General features: G+C 33.5%; 1 protein-coding gene and 1 pseudogene across 4 annotated transcripts in view; one reads left to right on the top strand and one right to left on the bottom strand.

Moving 5' to 3' along the window:
• The window catches only part of LOC114086928 (succinate dehydrogenase [ubiquinone] cytochrome b small subunit, mitochondrial-like), a 34,008-nt pseudogene extending 13,076 nt beyond the window's left edge, over positions 1-20,932 (top strand).
• The window catches only part of Pdss2 (decaprenyl diphosphate synthase subunit 2), a 280,419-nt gene that overhangs the window by 202,797 nt on the left and 52,295 nt on the right, over positions 1-25,327 (bottom strand). The gene's annotated exons all lie outside the window — the stretch shown is intronic.

Raw genomic sequence — 25,327 nt, 5'->3', positions numbered from 1 at the left:
ACTCAAAAAGCTAAGCACCAAAAAACAAATAACCCAATCAATATATGGGCCAAGGACCTGAACAGACACTTCTCAGAAGATGATATATAACCAATCAACAAATATATGAAAAAATGTTCATCATCGCTAGCAATTAGAGAAATGCAAACCAAAACTACTCTAAGATTTCATCTCACTCCAGTCAGAATGGCAGCTATTAAGAATACAAACAACAATAGTGTTGGCGAGGATGTGGGGGGGAAAAGGCACACTCATACATTGCTGGTGGGACTGCAAATTGGTGTATTCAATGTGGAAAGCCGTATCAAGATTCCTTGGAAAACTGGGAATAGAACCACCATTTGACCCAGCTATCCCACCTCTCGGTCTGTACCCAAAGGACTTTAAAACAGCATACTACAGGGACACAGTCACATCAATGTTTACAGCAGCACAATTCACAATAGCTAAACTAGAACCAACCCATCAACTGAGGGGCCTCAGTTGATGAATGTATTAAAAAAAACGTGGCATATATACACAATGGAAAACATATTTACTATTTAGTATTAAAAGAGAATAAAATTATAGCATTTGCAGGTAAATGGTTAGAGCTGGAGAATATAATGCTAAGTGAAATTAGCCAATCCCCCAAAACCAAATGCTGAATGTTTTCTCTGATATAAGAATGCTGATTCATAATGGAGTTGGGGAGTAGTAGTAGCCAATACTAGTGTGAGAGGATTAGAAGAACTCTAGATAGAACAAAGGGAGGGAGGAGGGGGGAGGGAGAATGGGGGAGGAAGATGGTGGAATGAGATGGACATCTTTACCCTAAGTACATGTATGAAGACACGAATGGTGTGAGTCTAATTTGTGTATAACCAGAGATAAGACAAATTGTGCTCTTTATGTATTATATGAATTGTAATGCAGTCTATTGTCATATATAACAAATTAAAATTTTTAAAAAGGTGAAATTAAAGTGGCATACTAAAATATACTTAAACAAATGATAAGAGGAGGAACATAATGATACAAACAAATACAAAACAAGTACCAAAATAACAGACATATATAACAGACATATCCAACCATATCAATCATTAGATAAGCTATAAATGTGTGTATATATATATATACACAAACACACACATACACACACATTTATAATTGCTATATTTTCATACTTTTGATTATGAAATATTCTTTATTGTTTCCAACAGTATTTTTTATCTGAAAGTCTTTATATATATATATATATATATATATATATATATATATATATATATATAAAATAAAACAATAGAAGCTCCAAATGAAGCAAAAACTAAAAGAACTGAAAGGAAAAGTAGGCAATTCAGTAATAATATGTGGAATTTCAATACTCCATTTTCAATAACTTTTAGAACAACTACATAGAACAAGGATACAGAAAATTTTAATAGATATCATTATCAACCAACTTGATATACCTGATATTTATAGACTATCGTGCACAATGAATACAAAACACACATTCAAGTATACATGAATATTTTATACATTCTGGTCCACAAAACAAGTCTCCATCAATTTTAAAAAACCTGAAATGATAAATTCATATTCTCTGACTACAATAGAATTAAGGTTAAGATCTCAAATAGAAAGAAATGTGGGGAAAAATCAAATATTCAGAAATTAAACAACATACTTCTAAATAGCCCAGGGATGAAAAGGGGAAGACAGAAACACTTAAAAATATTTTAAGCTGAATGAAAATGAGAACATACTAAAATTTATAGGATGTAAGTAAATAAATATTTAGAGGGAAATTTACAGCTTGTAATCAGGAAAGTCTTAAATTGATAATCTAAGCTTCCACCTTAAGAAACTAGACAGGAATAGCAAACTAAACCCTAAGAAAACAGAAAATAAAGTTTAGAATGAACATCAATGAAGTAGGAAACGGAAACAATAAAGAAAAATCAATGCAACCATATAGTGGCTATTTTAAAAGATCAATAAAACTTACAAGTCCTTAGCTAGACTGACTAAAAAAAATAAGACAGAAGAAACCAAATTCATAAATGAATGAGTAGACATCAGTGCAGAATCTATAGGAATTAAAAGGACTATATGGGAATAATATTATTCCAACAAATGAATATGGATAAAATGGTCAAATTCCTATAGTGTCACAATTTCCAAAACCAATTCGACAAGACATAGAAAATATAAATAGACCTACAATAAATAAGCTAAATTATTAATTAAAAACCTACTCACAAAGGAAAGTCCAGTCTAGAAAGAATTTTCTGGCAAGTACCATCAAATATTTTTTAAAGAAATATGGTTTCTTTACAAACTCAGAAAATAAACTTTCCAACTCATCCTACCCTAACATCAAAGACGAAGACATCACAAGAAAACAACACATTTCTCTCCTTCATAAATATCAGGAAAATCCTCAATAAAATATTAGCAAACTTAATCCAGCAACATAACAAAAAGGCTTATATACACTGTGATTAAGTGAGACTCATCCAAAGAATGCAATTTGTTTAACACTAAAAAATCAATAAATACAATGTCTAAATTAAAAGGATAAAAGACAAAACATCACCATTTCAAAAGATATACAAAATCACTTAACAAATCCAGCACCACAATAAAAACTCTCAATATATGAGAAACAAAAGGACCTTAACCTAATAAGCAACATCTATGAGAAATCTACCTAAGACTGGGAGCAAGGTAAAGATGCCAGTTCCTGACACTTCCATCCAACATTGCACTGAAGGTTTCAGCTAGTGCAATAAAACATTAAAGGTATACAGATTGAAAAGGAAAAAAGAAAAAATTGTTTTTATTTGAGGCTGATCATCTATGTAGAAAATTCTTCAGGACTTAACAATATACATATAGAATATGTGAATTTAGCAAGGTCTCAGGATATATGATCAATATTTAAAATTCATTGTATTAATGATAAGATGCAAGGAATCAGAATGAAATTATAATGGAATGAAATTAGAAATTAACAGCAAGGAGAATTATGAAAACTACACAAGCACACTGAAATTTATTAATACACTTCTGAATAATGAGTGGGTCATCAAAGAAATCAGGGGATAAATTACAAAATTTTGAATCCAACGAGAATAGGAATACAACCTAAAAGAACCTATGGGACACAATGAAGGCAGTTCTAAGAAGAAAGTCTATAGCTATGAGTGCCGACATGGAAAAATCAGAAAATCTCAAGTAAGATCTCTTAATTCTATTAAGCTAGTATCACACTGATAACAAAGCTGGATAAGGACACAGCAAGAAAAGAAAATTGTAGATCAACATTCTTGATGATCATAGATGCAAAAATCTTTAACAAAATACTTGTAAATCAAATTTGACAACATATCAAAAAGATCAAATATCATGATCGATTTGGATTCATCCCAGGGATGCAAGGATGGTCTAATGTTCACAAATCAATAAATATAACACACCAAATAAATAGAATTAAGAACAAAAATCTCAAGATCATCTTAACAGATATAGAAAAAGCCTTAGACAAAAATTCAACATCCCTTCATGTTAAAAATCCTGGAAAAAAATAAGGATAGAAGGAACTTACCTCAACATAAAAATGGCTGTGCATTACAAGCCCAAAGCCAACATCATGCTAAATGACGAAGAACTGAAAGCATTTTCTCTAGAATCTGGAACAAGAATGTCCATTCTCCCCACTCCTAATTCAATATAGTACTAAAATTTTAGCCAAAGCAATTAAGTAAGAGAAAGAAATAAAAGGGTTACAAATAAGAAAGGAAGAAGTAAAATTATCCCTATTTGCAGATGATATGATCCTATATTTAGAAGACTATAAAAGTTCTAACAGAAGACTTCTAGATCTGATAAACACATTTTGTAAAGAAGTAGGATGCAAAATTAATATTCAAAATAACTTTTCTATACACAAATAGCAAACATGCTGAGAAAGAAATCAGAAAAACAATTCCAAACAAAAACAAAAATCCTCAGAATAACTTGAGATAAGACCTCTACAAGAAAAACTAATAAAACACTAAAACAAGAAATAGAAGAAAGATTAAAGATGAAAAGACCATCAAGGTTTATGGGTAGGCAAAAATTAATATAATAAAAGGATCATATTACCAAAAGCAATCTACAGATTCAATGCAACCCCAATCAAATACCAATGACATTCTTCACAGAACTAGAAAAATAAAGTCCTAAAATTCATATGGAAGAATAGAAGACCTAGAATAGCCAAAGCAATTCTAAGCAACAAAACAAAACCCAAAATACTGGAGGCATCACAATACACAATTTCAAATTACACCAGAGCTACAGTAACTAAAACAGCCTAACAGTATAAAAACAGAAAAAAGACCAATGGAATTGAGTAGAAGACAAAAAGACAAACCCACACAGATACAGTTTTCTGATCCTTGACAAAGATGCCAAAAACATTCATTGGAGAAAAAACAGCCTTTTAACAAATGGTGCGGGGAAAACTAGATATCCATATGTAGAAGAATGAACCTAGTTCCTTATTTCTCACCTTGCACAAGAGTCAAGTAAAAATGGTTCAAAGACCTAGGAATTTAACCAGAAACTTGGCAACTACTGGAAGAAAACACAGGGAAAGTGTCTAACACATAGGCACTACCAATGACTTTCTCCCAGGACTCCTATACCTAGGGAAATCATACGAAGATTTAATCAATGGAATAGCACCAAATTAGAAAGCTTCTGCACAGCAAAGGAAACAAGAGCATGAAGCAAGAAGCTACAGAATGGAAAAAATATCTTTGCCAGCTACTCTTCCCTTAGGATGAAGATCCAAAATATAGGTAGACCTCCAAAACTTACAAAAAAAAAAAAAAAAAAAACCAATCAATAAATGGGCAAAAGAACTAAACAGACACTTCTCAAAATAAGTATAAATGGCCAACAAACATTGAAAATTATTCAGCATCTTTTGCCATCAGGGAAATGCCAATCAAAACTACACTGAGCTTTCATCTCACTCCAGTTAGAACGTCTATCATTTAGAATACAAATAACAGTAAGTGCTGGTGAGGATGTAGGGGAAAATAATTCTTAATTGTTATTAGTAGGATTGTAAATTAGAATAGCCACTACAGAAATCAGTATGGAGGTTCCTCTGAAGACTAGAAATGAAACCACAATATGATTCAGCTATATCATTCCTCAACATTTATCCAAAGGAACTAGTCAGCATACCATAGCAGTAACATGCATGCCCATGTTTATAACAGCACAACCAACAATACCCAAATTATGGAATCAGCCTAGTTGTTTGTCAACAGATGAATGGATAAAAAAATACACAAAAAATATTTAATATTTGTGTGTATATGCCACACACACACAATGAATCTTATTTGGCCATAAATAAAAATGAAATTATATAATTTGCAGGAAAATGGATGGAACTGGAAAACATCGTGTTAAGCCAGACTTCAGAAAATCAGAATCACTAGAGAGAGGGAGTGATGAAGGGGCAAGAGAGACCTTTGAAAACATCACCTTGTAACCTATAGTTACAGTTCTAGTTAATGCTCAAGAGTTTCTACAGGTTTGCTAAAACTTTATAGCAGCATCAACTTGAGGTCCAGGTATTTTTAGCACACATTACTAACAAGACTTGAATAATCCAGAGATTACTTATCAGCGATCATTAGAATATGTTTCAGTGAAAGCATCAGCAACTCTTCATTAAATCATTTGCACAAGATCACCTTCAAAAGTCATGTCAGTTTGAAGAAAACAAGACCATGCAAAGATCTAATACACTACCGGATTTTGATTTTCACAAAAAATGTCATCAAAGCTCCTTGATCTGCAGTTTCCACTGGGAACTTTGCATTCAATAACATCTGAAAAATTAAAGAATCTCCAAAGATAGCATGGTGTGGTTTACAAGGCTGAATTTTGAGTCTGCCATTTAAGCATAGTTGGAGTGTATTTCAAAGATAAGGAAGTACTTATTAAAGAATTTTAATTTCTCCCTCTCTGATTATGATGCAGAATATTCAAGTATCAGCTTTGTTCTTTCTCCATTTAGCAAACATCAATTCTAAACTTACAGATAACAACTGTAGAATAATTTATTTTATCACCTTCTGCCAAGTAGCAGAGGGCAAGATCATTTTTAATGAAGCTAAGAAAATCTGTGTACCTCTGAGCCTCTGGTTCCCAGGTCACAATCAGAGCAACACTCCTTTTTATCTCCTTAAATATAGTTATAGTAAATGCTTTAAGAAAATATCAACCACTAGAAGCTAAAGAAAAGTATACTGAATATGAGACAGTCCTATAAAATATCAGTAAGAAAAGCCCATTTTAAAAGTTACCACAGTTACTCATATTAGGGAAGTATATCCATTTGTTTTTACCAAAGGATCAGCATATTTAAAATTCAGGTATATTGGAAAAGGAAATAGAATATTTTATATTTTCTTTTTTAACTCCCTAATAATAATAGGAAAAAGTCTAAGTTTAAACTGAATTTAGCAATGATAAAAGGACAGAGATGCTATCTGCAGGTTATATGGTCCCATGTTTTCATTTACATCAATTGATGGATTGATTTCAAGTTTTCTTTGTAATCTACTAAACAATGATGAATAGATTTTCTCAAAGTAAATGCTAAATGCTTCGTGGCATGCTGAATTATGTCACTTTAAATTGAAAACATTCCCATGGAATGTAAAACTGGCAAAAATACATGAGTAAGAGAATTAGTAATCATGAAGAAACAACAGAAAATTCCTAGAGACCAGGGAAACCCCATACGGTTCTTAAAGCATTTTAGTATCTAGGATACCTTAAATGCTAGTTCTTTAAGGAATTATTTACAAATCAACTAAACAGTCTTTCAAAGGTTCTATCTAACAAAAAGGGAAGAGACCTAACATGTATTGATTTCCTATTCTAATACAGGCATATGCTAGAATATACATTATTCTCATGTAATTTTTCTAACTACTCTCACAGGCATTTTCCCCCCTAACTTATAAGTTAAAAAACAAAACAAAACTGGTATCAGGAATAAGAACTTGCTTATAGTTGGACCAAGGCAAAATTCAAACCAAGGACCTAGACTTTATTTTTTAATTCACTATGAGCAATTAATACATTAGAGATACTATGCTCAAAGATTCAGTTAAGTAGAAAGTAATAACCATTTACCATTTCCTGATGCTGTAGACTTCTCATCATAGTCTCTCCGCAAGTCTGAAAGGGTAGTCAACAAATGGTGGGCTGAAGGCAAGATAATTATGCAAAGGTGTCTGCAAATACCAGCTTTCTTTCTTTCTTTCTTCCATACTGGCTCTTGGTTTCTCCCTTAACTACTGTACACTGGTGGTTTAAAGAAACATGTTCAATAAGAACAAGTGAATCACAAAGTTCTGAAGTATAGCTATTTTAAGAATTTCTATGTAGATAGCTTTTAGGGAAAATTCATGGGAACTCCATTTAGCCTTAAGGAAGAGGCTGGGGGGCAAAAAGAAACATAACATTAACATAACAAAATTCATGCCAACCATTAATCCTTCCATGTTAGCAAGAAGAAAAAAAAAACGGATTAGATTCTGAACAAATAAGTGAATTTAAAGCAGAATGCAAATTGACAAAGTCTAAGCCTCCCTTTTTTTTGTTTCCCAATATATATTGGAAATTATGGGAATTCCAAAACTAAACCTACATACTTAATTTTTGCTTGACAGATCTAGTAATCCATTTTATAAGTATATTGAGTAATGCTGTGTAATTTCTTAGTCTATAAAGCAAAGTGAAAATGGCTTTCAAAAGCTTAAAGAATTAGAACTTAAGAAAATGAGTTGAGATTAAGAAAAAAAATGTATCTTATCTGCTGTAATATTTTTATATCATTATGATCAGAATTACTTATCAGGAAGACATGTTAAATTTACATTTTAGAATTATTCTAAATCTAGAGAGCTAGTAGCCTTATCTTGTTGCCAACTGTTGCTTGTGTTGTTACATGTTCCACTAGAAATTCAAGGTGGGTCTATTTATTTTTTCTTCAATAGTTCCATCAGTAACTTCTACATAAAGTTATTATGAAAGCTGGAAGGGAAAATAAACAATCATTTTCTTTCCAAGCTACATGTTACCAATGTTTCACCATAAAGGTCTGATGGGAATTATCCCCCTAACTATTTTCTGACAGAGATCACAGTTCATTAAAGCACAGAAGATATAATTCTGGGGTTCAAACTCACTGCTTTTTCTAACTCAGGATGACAGAAAAAGTAAATGTGCTAGCATGGCTCTCAGCTCCATTTCCAGGTCCAGATTACTACTTACACCAAGAAGAAAACACCTCTTTCCCCTTAGGCAAATGAGTAAGATGTTCTCCTCTAAAGAGAGGGTCCTGTGAACATTTTATAAATTATCACCAATTACAGCAAGTAAAGGCAGCTAATACTCTTAAGTACTGCTGCCAATGTTATTACTTAATATTAGATACAAAAACTTGTTCCCCTCAACTGGTATGTTTGAACTGACTTTTGCTTTTTGCAGTTTAGTACAGAACTGTGAAGTCTTTTTTAAGCCTGATAATCACTGAAGATCTACTATGTGACAGGCCTCCTAAGTACAAAAAATAAAGCCCACTTACTACCAAATCCATGTGTATAAGACAGATCAGTTGGGGGAAAATATAAAATGCTATTAACAAAGCGTTTTTAAGTGCCACAATAGTGCACAGCTTATGACAGAGTGTAGGGAACTCCTCCTAAGGGAGACTTGCTGGACTTATGCCATTTTCATAGTATCTTTTCTTTATTGTTGGGTAATATTCCTTATTTTATCTCTTTAATTATTTTACACATATATTACAGCCCCTTCCATTTTTTTCCGTATCTCAGGTTCCTGAGGTGCTAACACTTCTGTTTACTTTTATTTATGGTAGGTCATGTTCTCATATATTTATAATTTTTGTTTGCGAGTTTACTACTTCGTATTATTTTCTTAGTGGTAATCAAATACACCCTGAATTCTGGAAATATTACTACAAATCACTTTGGTTTTGTTAACACTGGGATCACAGGAGACCAAATACTGATGTGGTTATAATGGAACCCCACTTTTTATTCTGGTGCTGGGGATTCCATACAACACAGACAGGGTAAACTCAGACTCAAAACACAATAAAACAGGTTTGAGGGTGGTGGCAAATTATATTTTCCAAGTTTGGCTACAACAATATTTCTCATACCAAATGTTCTTCCCATCACCTGGTAGGATCTTATTTCTTTTTGAAATTGGATGGGCCTTAAGAATACCTCCACAAATAGAACATGGTGGAAGTGATGCTATATGAATCTCAAAGCTAGGTCATAAAAATGCCATATGTATCTTCCTTGTTCCTCTAGAATGCTTGTTCTTTAAATTCACCCAAGTGCTATGCAGAAGTCTAATGAGCACAAGGAAAGGCTATTTGGGGAGGAACTAAGGCCCTGGTTGAGCTTCCAGCAGACAGCCAGCAGCAACTTGCCAGTAGTGTGAGTGAGCCATCATAAAAGTGAATCATCCTACCTCCAGCTGAGCCACCCCAAGGACAGATGGGGTAGAAATGCACTGTCTCTGTTGGGGCTTCTCAAAATTACAGTTTGTGAGCAAAATGAATTATTTTCATTTTAAATCACAAAGCTCTGGGTAGCATATTAACAATAGATACATGGAACAGAGTCTTATCTTTTCATAGAATTATTCTTTTTACCCAGAGTCTCAAGCAGATACTGTTGAGGAAACTCCTCTCTATACTAAAACAATGCTGCATGTCAATACATAAAATACCTTTGAAAGGTTTCACTGGACAGACAATGCAATCTTTTTCAAATATATGTTATTAGCACCTAGAAATTGCTAACTTATGACTATAAACTTCATCTCACCCTTTCCTTGCACATATGGCAAAGTCTCATGTCTGACACTTTTGAGTGATAGTGGTTCACCCACCCTCTTCTGACCATAAAGAAACTCATAGGGTGTGGGATATATCTTCAATTGCACAGAACAACAACAACAACAACAATTATTTTCATGTATGAAGGAACCAGATGTCAGCTTGTCTCACTATTGGTGACCTGGATTTGCAACTTTGTTTAGGTCTTGTTTGCTGGTTTTCCCCAGTTACTATTTTTCCTTTTGTAATTAAAAAGAATCTACTGGGCACCTACTCTGAAACTATTGAGATATTCTATTACTGACCAAACCTGTGCATGTTAGTTTTAACACCTATTGATCATAACTTTAAAAAGAATGATTACTATACTGGATGCCAAATGGTGATTTTTCTATTTTTACTATATATAGCTGGCATTATACTTTAACAAATAACCTCTTTTGTCCTATTTATTTTATATCAATATGAATGTGTGGGTTCTTATTTGGTTTGATGAGTTATAATTCATTATTTTTGCTCTTTTGATTTTTTTTTTTTTTTTTTTTTTTGAGATTTGGTCATTGGCAGTTCATTCAAACTGGTTCCTGTGTTCTTTGAACATATCGTCATTTTTGAGCACTTCTTCCTTTTGGTCACAAAAAGCTGTTCCATGAAGACTGTTATTTTCTAGGGTGTTCTGGTTTTTCTAGTAGAGAAGGTATTTAGAAATCAATATCTGGTATGAAGCATGCTTAGTGATACCAGAGTATCATTGTTTGTAAGCTCTCTTCACAAAAAGAGATAGAAAACAGGTGTGTGTATGTGTGTGTGTGTGTGTGTGTGTGTGTGTGAGAGAGAGAGAGAGAGAGAGAGAGAGGGAGAGAGAGAGAGAGAGACCTACATATGCATATCCATATTTATATGTGGAACATCTTTGTCTATGAATCTATGAAGCTAAAAATGCATGTCTATGAACACTTCCAATTTCAAACTTCTAAAAATCGTAGACATAAAGGTAAATATAAGATTCACTTTTTATTAAATTTTTAAAAATTGTTTAAAAGGAGAGTCCAGAGCAAAGAAAGAAAGAAACAAACAAACAATGTATAGCATACATAACGAGTAAAATGTATGACAAAGACATAAAAAGTAAAATGTAGGGCTGGGGCTGTAGCTCAGTGGTAGAGCATGTTCCTAGCATGTGCGAGGCACTGGGTTCGATCCCGAGCACCACATAAAAATAAATAAATAAAATAAAGGTATTGTGTCCATCTACAATTAAAAAAATCTTAAAAAAATAAATAAATAAAATGTATAACAATAGTACAATAAAGGATGGACTGAGGGCTGGGGATATAGCTCAGTTGGTAGAGTGCTTGCCTTACATGTACAAGGCCCTGGGTTCAATCCCCAGCTCCACAAAAAAAAAAAAAACGGGGTGGGGGGTGGATGGACTGAAGGGCTAGGAGTACACAATTGGAAGGTTCTTATATTATATGCAAAGTAGCACAAAATTATTTAGAAGTAGACTATGATTAATTAAATTAAAAACTGCTAACCAGGTGGTAGATTTGAATGTAATATAAATAATTATATTAAATGTAAGTAGCCTAAAGACACCAACTAGAAGACAGAGATTGTCATGATTAGATTTAAAAATCATTTAAATACATATATTAAAATTAAAGGTAGAAAAAATACATTATCCAGAGGCTAATTTAAAAAAAAAAAAAGGAGGGGCGGGAGCTAGGGTGCCTGCAAGACACAATTCATCAAGATGACATAAAAGCCCTATATATACTTCAAACTTAGTTTGCCTCAAAATATATGAAGCAAAAACTGGTAGAAGTAAATGAGAAAATATCAAATCCAAATTTCAACATTCCTATATCAGCAATCAAAAGCAGACAGAAAATCAGTAAGGACACAGAAGACCTGAACAACATGATCAATCAACTCGATTTTTGGGACATTTATACAGAATCCACCTGCCAATAGCAGAATACACATTCTTTTTTTTTTTTTTTTTTAATTTTTTATTGTGGGTTGTTCAAAACATTACAAATTTCTTGACATATCATATTCCACACTTTGATTCAAGTGGGTTATGAACTCCCACCTTCACCCCATACACAGATTGCAGAATCACATCAGTTACACATCCATTGATTTACAAATTGCCATACTAGTGTCTGTTGTGCTCCATTGCCTTTCCCATCCTCCACCCTCCCCCCTCCCCACCTCTCCCCTCCCCTCCCCTCCTCTCTCTCTACCTCCTCCACTGTATAACCCTGAGGGTCTCCTTCCATTACCATGCAATTTTCCTTCTCTCTCCCTTTCCCTCCCACCTCTCATCCCTGTTAAATGTTAATCTTCTTCTCCTGCTCTTCGTCCCTACACTGTTCTTAGTTACTCTCCTTATATCAAAGAAGACATTTGGCATTTGTTTTTTAGGGATTGGCTAGCTTCACTTAGCATAATCTGCTCTAATGCCATCCATTTCCCTGTAAATTCTATGATTTTGTCATTTTTTAATGCAGAGTAATACTCCATTGTGTATAAATGCCACATTTTTTTTATCCATTCGTCTATTGAAGGGCATCTAGGTTGGTTCCACAGTCTTGCTATTGTGAACTGTGCTGCTATGAACATCGATGTAGCAGTGTCCCTGTAGCATGCTCTTTTTAGGTCTTTAGGGAATAGACCAAGAAGGGGAATAGCTGGGTCAAATGGTGGCTCCATTCCCAGCTTTCCAAGAAATCTCCATACTGCTTTCCAAATTGGCTGCACCAATCTGCAGTCCCACCAGCAATGTACAAGTGTACCCTTTTCCCCACATCCTCGCCAGCACTTGTTGTTGTTTGACTTCCTAATGGCTGCCAATCTTACTGGAGTGAGATGGTATCTTAGGGTGGTTTTGATTTGCATTTCTCTGACAGCTAGAGATGTTGAGCATTTTTTCATGTACTTGTTGATTGACTGTATGTCCTCCTCTGAGAAGTGTCTGTTCAGGTCCTTGGCCCATTTGTTGATTGGGTTGTTTGTTTTCTTATTGTCTAATTTTTTGAGTTCTTTGTATACTCTGGATATTAGGGCTCTATCTGAAGTGTGAGGAGTAAAGATTTGTTTCAAGAGCATATGGAAGATTCACCAAGACAGACTACATTCTGGGTCATATGACAAATCTCTGTAAATTTAGAACCAATTAAATCATACAGAGAATATTCTCTGGTTATATCAGAATTAAAGTAGAAAAAGTAGAAACCAGGCAGAGTGCAGTGGCTGGCTCACACCTGTAGTCCCAGCAGCTCCGGAGGATCCTGAGTTCAAAGCCAGCCTAAGCAATTTAATGAGGCCCTAAACAACTCAACAACTCACTGAGACCCTATCTGTAAATAAGATATTAGAAGGGGCTGGGGATGTGGCTCAGTGGTTAAGCGCCCCTGGGTTCAATGCCTGGTACCAAAAAAAAAAAAAGAGAGAGAGAGAGAGAGAGAAATCAGTAATAGGAAGATATCTGGAAATCTCTAAATATCTGAAAATAAACATAAATTTCCCACACAACCCTCAGAACAAAGTAAGTGTCATATGGAAATTAGAAAATATTCTGAAGTGAATAAAAGTAACTATGTAACATCAAAATTTGGGGAATTCTGAGAAAATTTTAAATTTGTATCATCAAAGAAGAAAGTTCTCAAATAATCTTACTCTCATTTTAAGAGACCAGAAAAAGAGGAGCAAAATAAACTCAAAACGAGCAAAAATAAAAACAATAAAATAAAATTTAAAAATCAACAAAATAGAAAATAATAAAACAGAAACAAATTCTCTGAAAAGATAAATTGATAAACTTCTAGCCAGAATGAGTAAGATAAATAAGACACAAGTGAGAAACATTCCCAATGACTGAAATCACCACAAACCCCAAATACTTCACTTAGAAAGGTAACAAAGGAATACTGGATAGAACTTTTTGCCTATAAATTCAATAATTTAGATGGAATAGATAAATTCCTTGAAAAACACTAACTATAAAAGCTCATTAAATTAGAATAAAAACTGGCATATTCGGGCCGAGTTGCCTTCACTGGCCCTATTACATAATGGAGAACTCATATCAGCGCTTACAAAAATTGGGAAGAAACACTTCTTTATCTCGTTTCATAAAGCCAGCAGTAGCCTGATACTAAAACCAATACTAAAACCACACCAAAAAAAATCCTAAAAAAACTAATAAACAACATCTCTCATGAGATTATTTGCAAAATTCATGCTGCAAAATCAGTTGCAAAACTCAGATCGTATCCAATAATATACAAAAGGATAGTACACCATTACCAAGTAAGGTTATACTATGAATATGAGGATGGTTTAACATGTATGAAGAAAAACCATGAAATCATCTCAATATGCATAGAAAAAGCATTCAATAAAACTCAGCATCCATTAATGGTAAAAGTTAGCAATTTTTACTATTTATGAAATAAGTGAGTAAACAAATAAAAGGGAACTTCTTCAACCTAATAAAACTCCTACTTAATAGTGAAAATATGAATTTTCCCCTAAGATTTGGAACAAAGTATGAAAATATCCATTCTTTTTTTTAATATATTTTTTTAGTTGTAGGTGGACACAATACCTTTATTTTATTTTTTTGTGGTGCTGAGGATCGAACCCAGGGTCTTGCATGCTAGGCAAACGCTCTACTGCTGAGCCACAACCCCAGTCCTGAAAATGTCCATTCTTACCAACACTATTCAACAATAAGCGGGATATTTTAGCAAGCATACGACAAAAATAAATAACAAACTAAAAAAGACATACAGGTTGAAGATGAAATCAACTTGTCCCTATTTGTAAATGTCATGAGTATATAGAACATTACAAAGAATTTTTAAAAAAGCTACCAGAACCAATAAATGAGTTTAGCAAGGTGGCATGATACGAGGCCAATATATATACAAATTAAATTCTATTTCCATATTTAAGCAATAAACAGTTGGAAACCAATACCAAAAAAAGAGAGAGAGAAAAGAAACAAAAGAACACCAAAAACTATGAAACACAAAGTACTGATGAAAGAAAAAAATGAAGATCTTAAGTATATGGAGAAATACTACAAAAGTACCAGGGATTGAACTCAGGGGCACTTGACCACTGAGCCACATCCCCAGCCCTATTTTGTATTTTATTTAGAGACAGGGTTTCACCACGTTTGATTAGCATCTTGCTTTTGCTGAGACTGGCTTTGAACTCATGATCCTCCTGTCTCAGCATCCTGAGCCGCTGGGATTACAGGCATGTGCCACTGTGCCCAGCCTGGTTTTGAATTAGAAGATTTAATATGGTTAACATACCAATTTTCCTTCAGACTGATCCATATATTCATTGTTTTGTATTTTCAATGAGATAAATTTTGATAAAATGTATTTTTACTGTAAAGTATCGACTTGATTTATAATTTCATATTTATTTGCATAGAGGTCATGAGAGTACTTTTAAAAAACATTTCTTTGGTATCCATGGTTATTTCTTTCTTGTTAATTCTGATTTTGTAAATTTCTGCTTTCTTCCATTTTGATGAAATTACTTTAGAGTCTACCTTGTAATTTTTTACTAATAGATCTACTTTTCTGTTCTCTTCCTCAAATCAAATTTGCCTTATATTTATTGTTTCCTTCCATCTGCTTCCTTCTGGTTTACTTTGTTAGTTTTCTAGTTTTTTTTTTTTTAAACTTGTCACTTTTATTTATAAAAGGGTGTGAGGCTACAAATTTTCTTTTGATTACCACTTAAATGTATTCCATAGAATACAAACTTGTAATTTATTGTTGTTTTTCTAATTTACAAAGGTCAAAGGTTTATTTAGATTTTATAAGTTTTTAACTAATTCTTCATTTTCAGCTGTCTTCTCTAGGATCCCATCCAGAATAGCATACAACATTTAGTATACTTAGCATCATATTTCCTTATACTCCTCTTAGCAATTAGCTTCTCAGATTTTCCTTGTTTTGGTGATCTTGATATGTTTTTTGTTGGTGGTGGTGGGGTATGTGTGTGTGTGTGTGTGTGTATGATACTGGGGATTGAATCCAAGGCATTCTATCACTGAGCAGGCCTTCATTACTTGAGAAAACAACACCCTTGAGAGTACTGCAAAATGATTTTTCCCTCTTCTCTTGCTAGAAGCATGATGGGATTTTTCTCAGGTCTTCAACTTATAAAGGTGGCCATACTCCACTTGGACATAAAATGCACAGAAATGTGTGGGGCCTTCTTAGATGTCCCTGTGAGTTTAAAATCCAGTCTCCAACAACTAGTCAATTATATTCTAAGTGCTCTATCAGTTCTGGTAGTTTATGCTTCTGGTAAGTTGTGATTCTCTGAATTCACCTGTCTCTCTAGTTTTCAGAGCAGCAGACCTATATTATCTGGTAAATCTAAGAACAGTTACTGATTTTTCCGTTTTGTTTTATTTTGTTTTTTTTCTTATTAGGAAATGGGAATGACAGTTTTTAAACTCTTCACATGCCAGAGCAGAAAATGGAAGTCACAAAAGGTACAGATTCATTTTTCTACTATTTCTTTCTCCCAAAGTAGTTAGTGTACATTAAAAAATGGAATGTGCTAGAAGTAAAAGACAACTTAAACAGTTTATTTAAATGTGAGAGAAACATTAATCATTAGACTGTATTATGTGCCATTCCTTCATTAAAACTATTCTAGTTAAATAGGCTGTGATCCAGTTTCATGCAAAGCAATCAGAATGCTTTTACTATGAAATAACTCTTGCAGTTGAACTTTTTTATTTCCATATTAGGATGCCAATATATTCATTCCTTTAATATACTTCATCATATTTATAAATATTTCATTAAAATTATAGCATGTTATTAATGTATAATACAATTTATAAATCAATACTGGCAATGTACAAGCCAATATGTTAAGATAAAAAGGGGTTATTACAAATCCTTTTGATCTACATATACATTTTTCAGAGGTTTAACACTCGCTATGCAGTTTGTATGTAGTACTTATAAAGAAAGATAGCAGAGAACTTACTAGAAACTAATGTTGAAAAAAAGTTCAAATAGAACTAGTTAAAGAATATGAACTTTATTCTGAAAATAATGGGGAGCTTTTAACCAGGAAAGTATTTATGTTTTATAAAAATTATTTCATTTAATTCCCTTCATCGAATTAATTTTAAAATTTATTTATTATGTTTAGTCCAACTAGAATGTAAGGTCTGCAAGCCTACAGATCATATATAGATGTCTTATTATTATATCTCTGATGTCTATATGATGCCAGGTGCAGCAGGTAAGCAAACAAACAAAAACAGTCCAGATCCAGTCTCCTCCAACTAGTCAACTATCATCTAAGTGCTCCTATCAGTTCTGGCAGTTTATACTCCTGGTGCATGAATTTACATAAAGAACTAGTTGAGAGGCCTTAAAAAAAAAAAAAGTGGCTAACAACTACCAATACCACAACAAAACAATTAAGGTTGTGAACAAACAAATTGTTATTGAGGGCATGAATTGACCAGTCTAAGAAATATTAAGAGAACTGGTGACTGAAAGGATATGAGCAATGAGGAAAAATAAATGTAAAAACCAAAATTAGACATGAATATTTATTGATTTCACAGATTACCACAAAGCTACAATAATAAAGACAACATGAGGACAGATAAGCAGATCAACAGAAGAGACGTTGAGAATCTAGAAACAAAGCATGTAATTTATGTTCAATTGATTTCTGATAACTGGGCTGAGTTCAATATTGGGAAAAGAATAATATTTCCATAAATGGTGCTTGGATAACTAGATAGCAACATACAAAAAATAAATAAAATGAACTTGCACCCTTAATTCTTAACATACGCAAAAATTCCAAATAGGACTGGAGGCACTGGGTTCAATTTTGAGCACCACATATAATAAATAAAATAAAGGTCCATTAACAACTAAAAAAAAATAATAGATTATTCTTCTAAAAAGTAAATTTATAAAATGCTTAGAAAATATAGGTGTAAATCTTTATAACCTTGGATTAAGCAATATTTCTAAGATACAACACAAGAAATAAAATTAAAAAATAAAATGGACTTCATCAAAACTTTAAGTCCTTATCCATGCTAGGCAAGCATTCTACCATTGAGCTATAACCCCAACCCAATTTTTGTACTTTAAAGGACACCAAAAGGATGGGTGGGTGAGAAAACCTCAAAGAATAGAATAAAATATTTACAAATCATATATCTGATAAGGAACTTGTATCCTGATTATTTCAACTCAATAATTTAAAAAACAAATAACTCAATTAAAATAGGCAAAGGACATGAAGAGATGCTCAACATCATAAGCCATTAGAGAAATATAAATCAAAGCCACAGTGAGATAACACATTATACCCATAGAAGGGCTAAAATAAAAAGAGATAATAGCTAGAGCTGATAAGGATATGGAAAAACTGGAACTCTCAATTATTAATTGCAAAATCATACAGTCAACATGGAAAACAATTTTTAAAAAGTTACTATGTGACTCAACAATTCTAATCCTACATATACACACAAAAGATGTAAACATGTACTCACACAAAAGCTTGTAAATGAATATATGTGGAAGAATTATTCATAATAGCAAAAACAGGAAACAACCCAAATATCAACTGATCAATAAATAAACAAAATGTGGTATATCTACACAATAGGTATTATTCTACCATAAAAAGAAATGAAGTACTGATACACAATGCAACATAGATGAACCTTGAAAGTTCAATCTTTCATTATGCAAAGCGAAAGAAGCCAGACATAAATGGAAAATATTTCCATTTACATGAAATTCCCAGAATAGGCAAATCCATAAAGACAGAAAGTAGATTAATAGTTGTTTAGAGATGGAAGGTAACAAGGAGCGGTTACTAATTGGATACAGGAGTTTTCCGGGGGATGATGGAAATATTCTAAAATAAGATAATGGTAATGGTTTCACAACTCTGTAAATACACCAAAACCAATGACTGAATCTTATGGTATGTAAAATGTATTATAAAAATTGTTATTAAAATATGTGCATGCTCGCTCGCTCTCGCGTGCATGCGCGCTCTCTCTCTCTCTCTCTCTCTCTCTCTCTCTCTTCTCTCACAATGCTTATGCAATTTTGAATAGATCATTGTTCCCCAGGTGCCTTTCAGTTGTCTGATGAAAATTTCTCAGAAGATTTCCACAAATAAAGACATGCAAAACCTCCTCCAAAATTATAAATATAGGACTAATTGTTAATTTAAGGAATTATTAAAATATTAAGTATTTGAAGGTCACAAAAGTATCAACATCATAGTTCAATTTCCCTTCATTCTTCTATCAAGTATTTTATACATGGCAAATATCCAATAAATGTTTATTCAAATCAATATTCAAAAGGAGAGTAAGAATTTACATGTTCAGAAAGAAGTACTCTTAATAGTGAGCCTTTCCAGATGAATACTGACCTCTGAATTTCATCTCTTTATTTAGTGTTTCACCTGTTTGTTTAGGAGGAGAGATTTGAGAAATCTTCAGAACATTACCCCTAATAAAATACTATACCTTCCTGCATTTTTTAATTAAAAAATGTTCTTCATGCAGAAAACCTTTACAGAAAGGGTTAAAGCAGAACATAATAAGCATCCTGCTGTCCTCTTGGATCAGGAAATACAGTAATCTGATCAATACTTAGTTACTATATATAGATTAGCACTTGTTAAATGAACTGAAACAAAATACATAATACATTGACCAAATTATTATCTTTTGTGATAAGTCAGAAAACATTTTGATTTCTTGCACTGCTTTAGAATCACTGTTATGACCAACTATCATTATATTCTATGTTGGGCTATTTTTGTACATCCTTTTAGTAAGAAAGTTTCAGTTGAAATAATGCCTAGTAGATTAACTTTGATTACAGGACAATAAAAATTGACACTTTAAGCCTGAATGCTGAATATCTTAGAAAAAGAAAAAAGAGAAGAACAAAAGGAATAAAACATTCAGTTCACCACTAAGTCATTACAGGAAACAAACAATAACAACAAAACCCTGAAAACTATGAGAAGGAAGGTGGCATTTAGGAATTCCTACAAAGGGGAGGGGTCAAAGAGAAGTTTCACACAGCCCTTCTAATGTTTATTCCTGGTGGTATGTAAAAGGATGAAGAAGAAAAAGATCTCTGCAAATACTGGTTTGATGAAGACATAATGACAAATCCATTTATCATTCTGTGTCTCTAATGGTGTTCAATCTGTGTTGGGACAAAGAAACAGATAACCATTTAGGCCAAGCACAAGTGGATGCTCCTTTAGGTGTAAAATCACAATAACATCTCTATGTGGCCTGGATCAAACCTGCAAGTGTCCATGTGTGGCCAATTATACCTTTAAGAAAATACTATTGTACATCAGGAAACATACATGACCCAAAATAACAAGATTACTTAGTAGAATAAGAAATATAATTTCCTAACAAGTATAATAGCAAGTCTACAGGAAATCATATGTAGGGTTCAATAATCTTACAAACTAACTGTTTAAGTAAACAGAATTTATGCCCTGGAATGACATTAACTACATTAAATGAAGCCAAATTTAGCTTCCTCTTTCTCATTCTCTTCTTTCTCTAACCAGCTTTGAGAAAGGCAGCTATAAATGTTTCTTTTCAAAAATCAACTCAAACATATTTTTAAAAACTAAGATTGGTGGCCAGGAAGGCCTGCCAGACATTTGTAAGAAATGTCCTCTCTGATTTTACAGGAAAGATGCTAAAGGACAAATTCAATAAATGTGGCCATGTGCTGTAAGCCAACATCAAAAAGGAGAATGGGAAGTCCAAGGGATGCAGTGTGGTTAGTTTGAGTTGCCAGAGGGGCCAAGAGAGCCTATGGGATGATGAATGGCAGGAGACCAAGTGGCTGTTAGACTGATATTTAAATCAATAGAAATGTTTCAGTAGTTGCCTTCATTAAACATCAATTCCAAACCTCTGAATTTGTATTTTTTTCCTTGTTAACCAATTTAATTTGTTGGCTGGATGAATAAAGATGTTTAAAAATTTCAGTTGCTTTCCAGGGTAATGTGAATTGCTTATTTATTTATTTATGACAGTGGAATGCATTACAATTCTTATTACATAGATGTGAACTGCTTTTTTAAAGACTGGGGTTCCATTTAATTGTTTGCATTGAGATTGCAATGTATATATATTTTTTCTGTTATTGGGGTATCTTGTTGACAACAAATGACTCTGATAATATCAATTCCTGAAAAGAAAACTGAGATTGCACTAATTAGTTAATAAATTAGTTTCATGTATTTATATGGAAAAGAATCTGATATTGAAAATAATGATCTACTTTTCTTCCAGGTTCCCATATACAAGAATCAAAACAAATTACAAAGAATATTTGTATAATGATGAACAGCAAACTTAAAAATTCAGAATTCTACAGGGATGGGAATGTAGCTCAGTGATTAGAGCATTTGCCTCTCACATATGAGGCTCTGGGTTCAATTCCCAGTACTGGCGGGGGAAAGCCTCTGTTTATTAGATATATGCAGAAAGTTTATAATGTAAACAGTTTTACATTGGGGATGTAGATTTCAATTTAAAAAATAAAAACAAATTGACAAGTTGTGCCGCAGTCTGGCTAGGCACAAAATCACGAGCCACTCAAGCAGGAACAAACTTTATTTTTTGAAACTGCCGCCAATGTTCTGTACGCCCCCCCCCCCCCCCAAGATCGCTGATCCACACACGCGGCCTTCTCCCGGAACCCCCAGAGGAAGTTCCTCCCCCGGAACTCCCTCCTACTGTACTTCCCCAACCAATGGGAACTCTCCAGGAGTCCCATAGCAGGCCAAGGTGAACAGCAGGAGTCCAATATCCATATGAATGCAAATCTTAACATAATCATATCATCTCAATGGCTAGCTGGCGTCACCTTTCAACCAAAAATGCCATGTATCATATACTTGGCTGACTCTTAGCAAAGTTGATCCTATATTTAAATGTATATGAACACGTTACAGAACATTGTTCTGTGTTCTACTAAGGCTCATGGGAGGATGAGGCTTACATTTAACTCATCAACACCACTTGACAATTTTTCATTTTAGGGTAAAACCTAATACAGAATAGGAAGGTATCCCAAAATCCAATATTTCAATCTCCTCATTTTACAAAAGAACAAACTAAGACTAAGACAGTTAAGTAACCTGCCCAAAATGCTTGGTAATCTCATAATTAGGACATGGCACAGTGTTGGTTGTAACATTTTAATTTTAAAGCTAACTAAATCACATTCGGCTAAAAAGGAAAATTAAGGCTCAATTAGTTTTTGTTCTTTCATCAGAAAGTTATTTTCTCGGTTTTGAAGAGAATATGAAGATCATTTAGACATCACATTTGGTAATAAAGGAAGCCTTCAAATTATTTCCTGAGTACCTAAAGCAATGTAAATATTAAACCAGGAAAGTCCAAAGCTAAGATTCTTCTGACTATCTCATATATTAATTTCATCTGAGAAAAAGAAAACCATATTGGAACAACCGAAAAACTTAATCTACAGGCTGCTTTATCCTCAAATAAGTCTGACAGTTTTGTTAATTTTCTACCAATCACTGCAATCTGCTTTGGTATTCTGACCACTGTGAACTAGACATTCCCAAAGAGGATCTGATTTGACATACTTATAAGACCCTGACATCTGGAAACTTCACTGTTCCCCAGCTTCTCCCCAGCACTTATGAAAAAGACCGGAAAGATAAGTTGGCTATTCTGGAGATGAGATGACAGGCCTGCAGATGCACCTATGGCCTCTGACCTGCCAGCAGAATTCTCACTTACATGATCAACTAAAGTAGCAGCCTGTATTTCGAGAAATGTTAGTAGTTTTCATTTAAATGAACTTTATCTAGAAATCCTGGTATGATACAAATAAACTGCTCAAAAATTTTAACTTATTATTGATGACATCATTATTTTTATATAAATAAAAAAGAAAAAATAAGATTGGGACTATAGCTCGTGGTAAAGTGCCTCTAGGTTCAATTCCTCATATCCCTCCAAAAAAAATTTTATATAACCCCCCCTATATATGTACACACCCCACAGGAGCATGCAGAGCAACAAGAACTCATGCATTGCTGATAGAAATGCAAAATGTTAATAGCCACTTTGGAAGACACTTTGGCAGTTTCTTAAAAAGTTAGACATAACCTTTCCAATTAACCTAGTAATAATACTTTTGGATATTTACTGAAAAGAACTGAACTTATATTCATGCAAAATCCTATGTGTGAATTTTTTACTTCAGTTTCTTCATAATCACCAAGAACTAGAAGCAACCAACCTGTCTTTCAAAAGGGGAAAGGGTAAACAAGCTGGTATATCCTTGCAATGTAATATTATTCAGTGATACCAAGGAACAACTTAAGATTCACAAAAGAAGGGTGAATCTTTTCTTTTTTAATAACTTTGTTTTATTTATTTATATGCAGTGATGAGAATCAAACCCAGTGCCTCACACATGCCAGGCAAGTGCACTACAGCTGAACTCCAGCCCCAGCCCTACTTTCACTCTTTTTTAAAAAAATTTTTTTAGTTGTAGATGGACACAGTACTTTTATTTTATTTATTTATTTTTATGTGGTGCTGAGGATTGAACCCAGTGCCTCATACATGCTAAGCAAGCACTCCACCACTGAGCCACAACCCCAGGCCCCCCACTTTCACTCTTAACATCTGTAACTGTTAAAAATCTAGAGAAAGCCAGGTGCGGTGGCACATGCCTGTAATCCCAGTGGCTCGGGAGGTTGAGGCAGGAGGATCATGAGTTCAAAGTCAGCCTCACCAAAAGTGACTCACTAAGCAACTCAGTGAGACTCTGTTTCTAAATCAAATACAAAATAGAGCTATGGATGTGGCTCAGTGGTCGAGTGCCCCTGAGTTCAATCTCCAGTATTAAAAAAAAAAAAAATCTAGAGAATAGGGGCTGAGAGTGTAGCTCAGTGATGGAATATGTGGTCCTGAAGTTTCTAGGTTCAGGAGGTCCTGGGTTTAATCCCCGTCAAAATCTAGAAAATAAGAAAGGAGTTTGTGTTATTCAGTCACCAATGAAAATCTAATTGGATCCCATTACTATGAAAAAAGAAATTAACTTTTTTTTTTTTTGCAATTGCTAGCAACACAAAAAATTTTAAAAATGTTATAAATAAGATTACTTTAACTGATAAGAGAGAACAAATGCAGAAGATAATTTGTGATTAAAAGATTTTTTAATACCATTCAAGTTTTATTTTTAAAGGCTTACATATTTTATTCATGTGGAAGAGATAAGAACATGGCTAGTGAAAAAGAAATCCCACCTTACTCATGAGACTAGTGGTGAACTGAACACTAGATCTTACAGTCCATGAGAGATAAGAAAGAAACCAAACGGAAGATTTTAATACGACTTTTAATGTCGAGAGAGAGTAAAAGAAGATACTAAAACTGACTAGCCTCCTTCTATCTTGGCTAGAAGAAGCAGACTGTACTTTTAAATTAACCCTTTGTATAACTTTGTCTGCTGTGGTAAGTGCTAATAACATTCTTCTTAGAGAGTTCCAACTGCCAAAAAATAATTCCTATTCACAGCAGGGGGAAAAATTACACAGTAGATACAAAATTTATTTATTTATTTATTTGAAAGCAAATATTCTTGATGTTTTTCTCCCTTCCACAGCAGTATGAAAAGGACTAGTGTTTTAGGGAGTTTTAGGAACTTCTGATATACTAATATGGTATAAGTCCATGTTTCCTTTGTGGGGGGCAATAAACTAGAATTACTGCCAAATTACTTTCAGTGTCCAATATATCAAAACATAATATAACTAAACCTAATATGCTATAACAAATATTATCCTTAGTTTCCTCATGAAATTCATGTTAGCCATTCATTTATTCAATAAATACTAACTTATGCTTCTTATGTGTAGGCACTTTTGGATGTTTCATGTTTGAAAAAATTATCCATGTTCATTATTTTAAAATCCACGCAATTCAACAAGTGCAAAAATGACAAAAACATTACCCTAGAACCTATTGCCTAGCATTTAACATTTGGTAAAAAACCACCAAGGCATTTCTCTTCACTGGACATGTTTGCATGTATTTTTTAAAACAGTTTATAATTTAGTTGTAGTTGGACACAATACCTTTATTTTATTTATTTATTTTTATGTGGTACTGAGGACCGAACCCAGTGCCTCACACTTGCTAGGCGAGCACTCTACCACTGAGCCACCACCCTAGCCCCTGCATGTATTTTATAAAAAGTACTTTTATCACTTTTCAAATGAGAAGAG

This window comes from Marmota flaviventris, chromosome 6 (genome assembly GCF_047511675.1).
Source record: "Marmota flaviventris isolate mMarFla1 chromosome 6, mMarFla1.hap1, whole genome shotgun sequence".
NCBI classification, from domain to species: domain Eukaryota; kingdom Metazoa; phylum Chordata; class Mammalia; order Rodentia; family Sciuridae; genus Marmota; species Marmota flaviventris.
The sequence above is the reverse complement of the archived record's forward strand: the minus strand, read 5'-3'. Positions and strand labels throughout refer to the sequence as shown.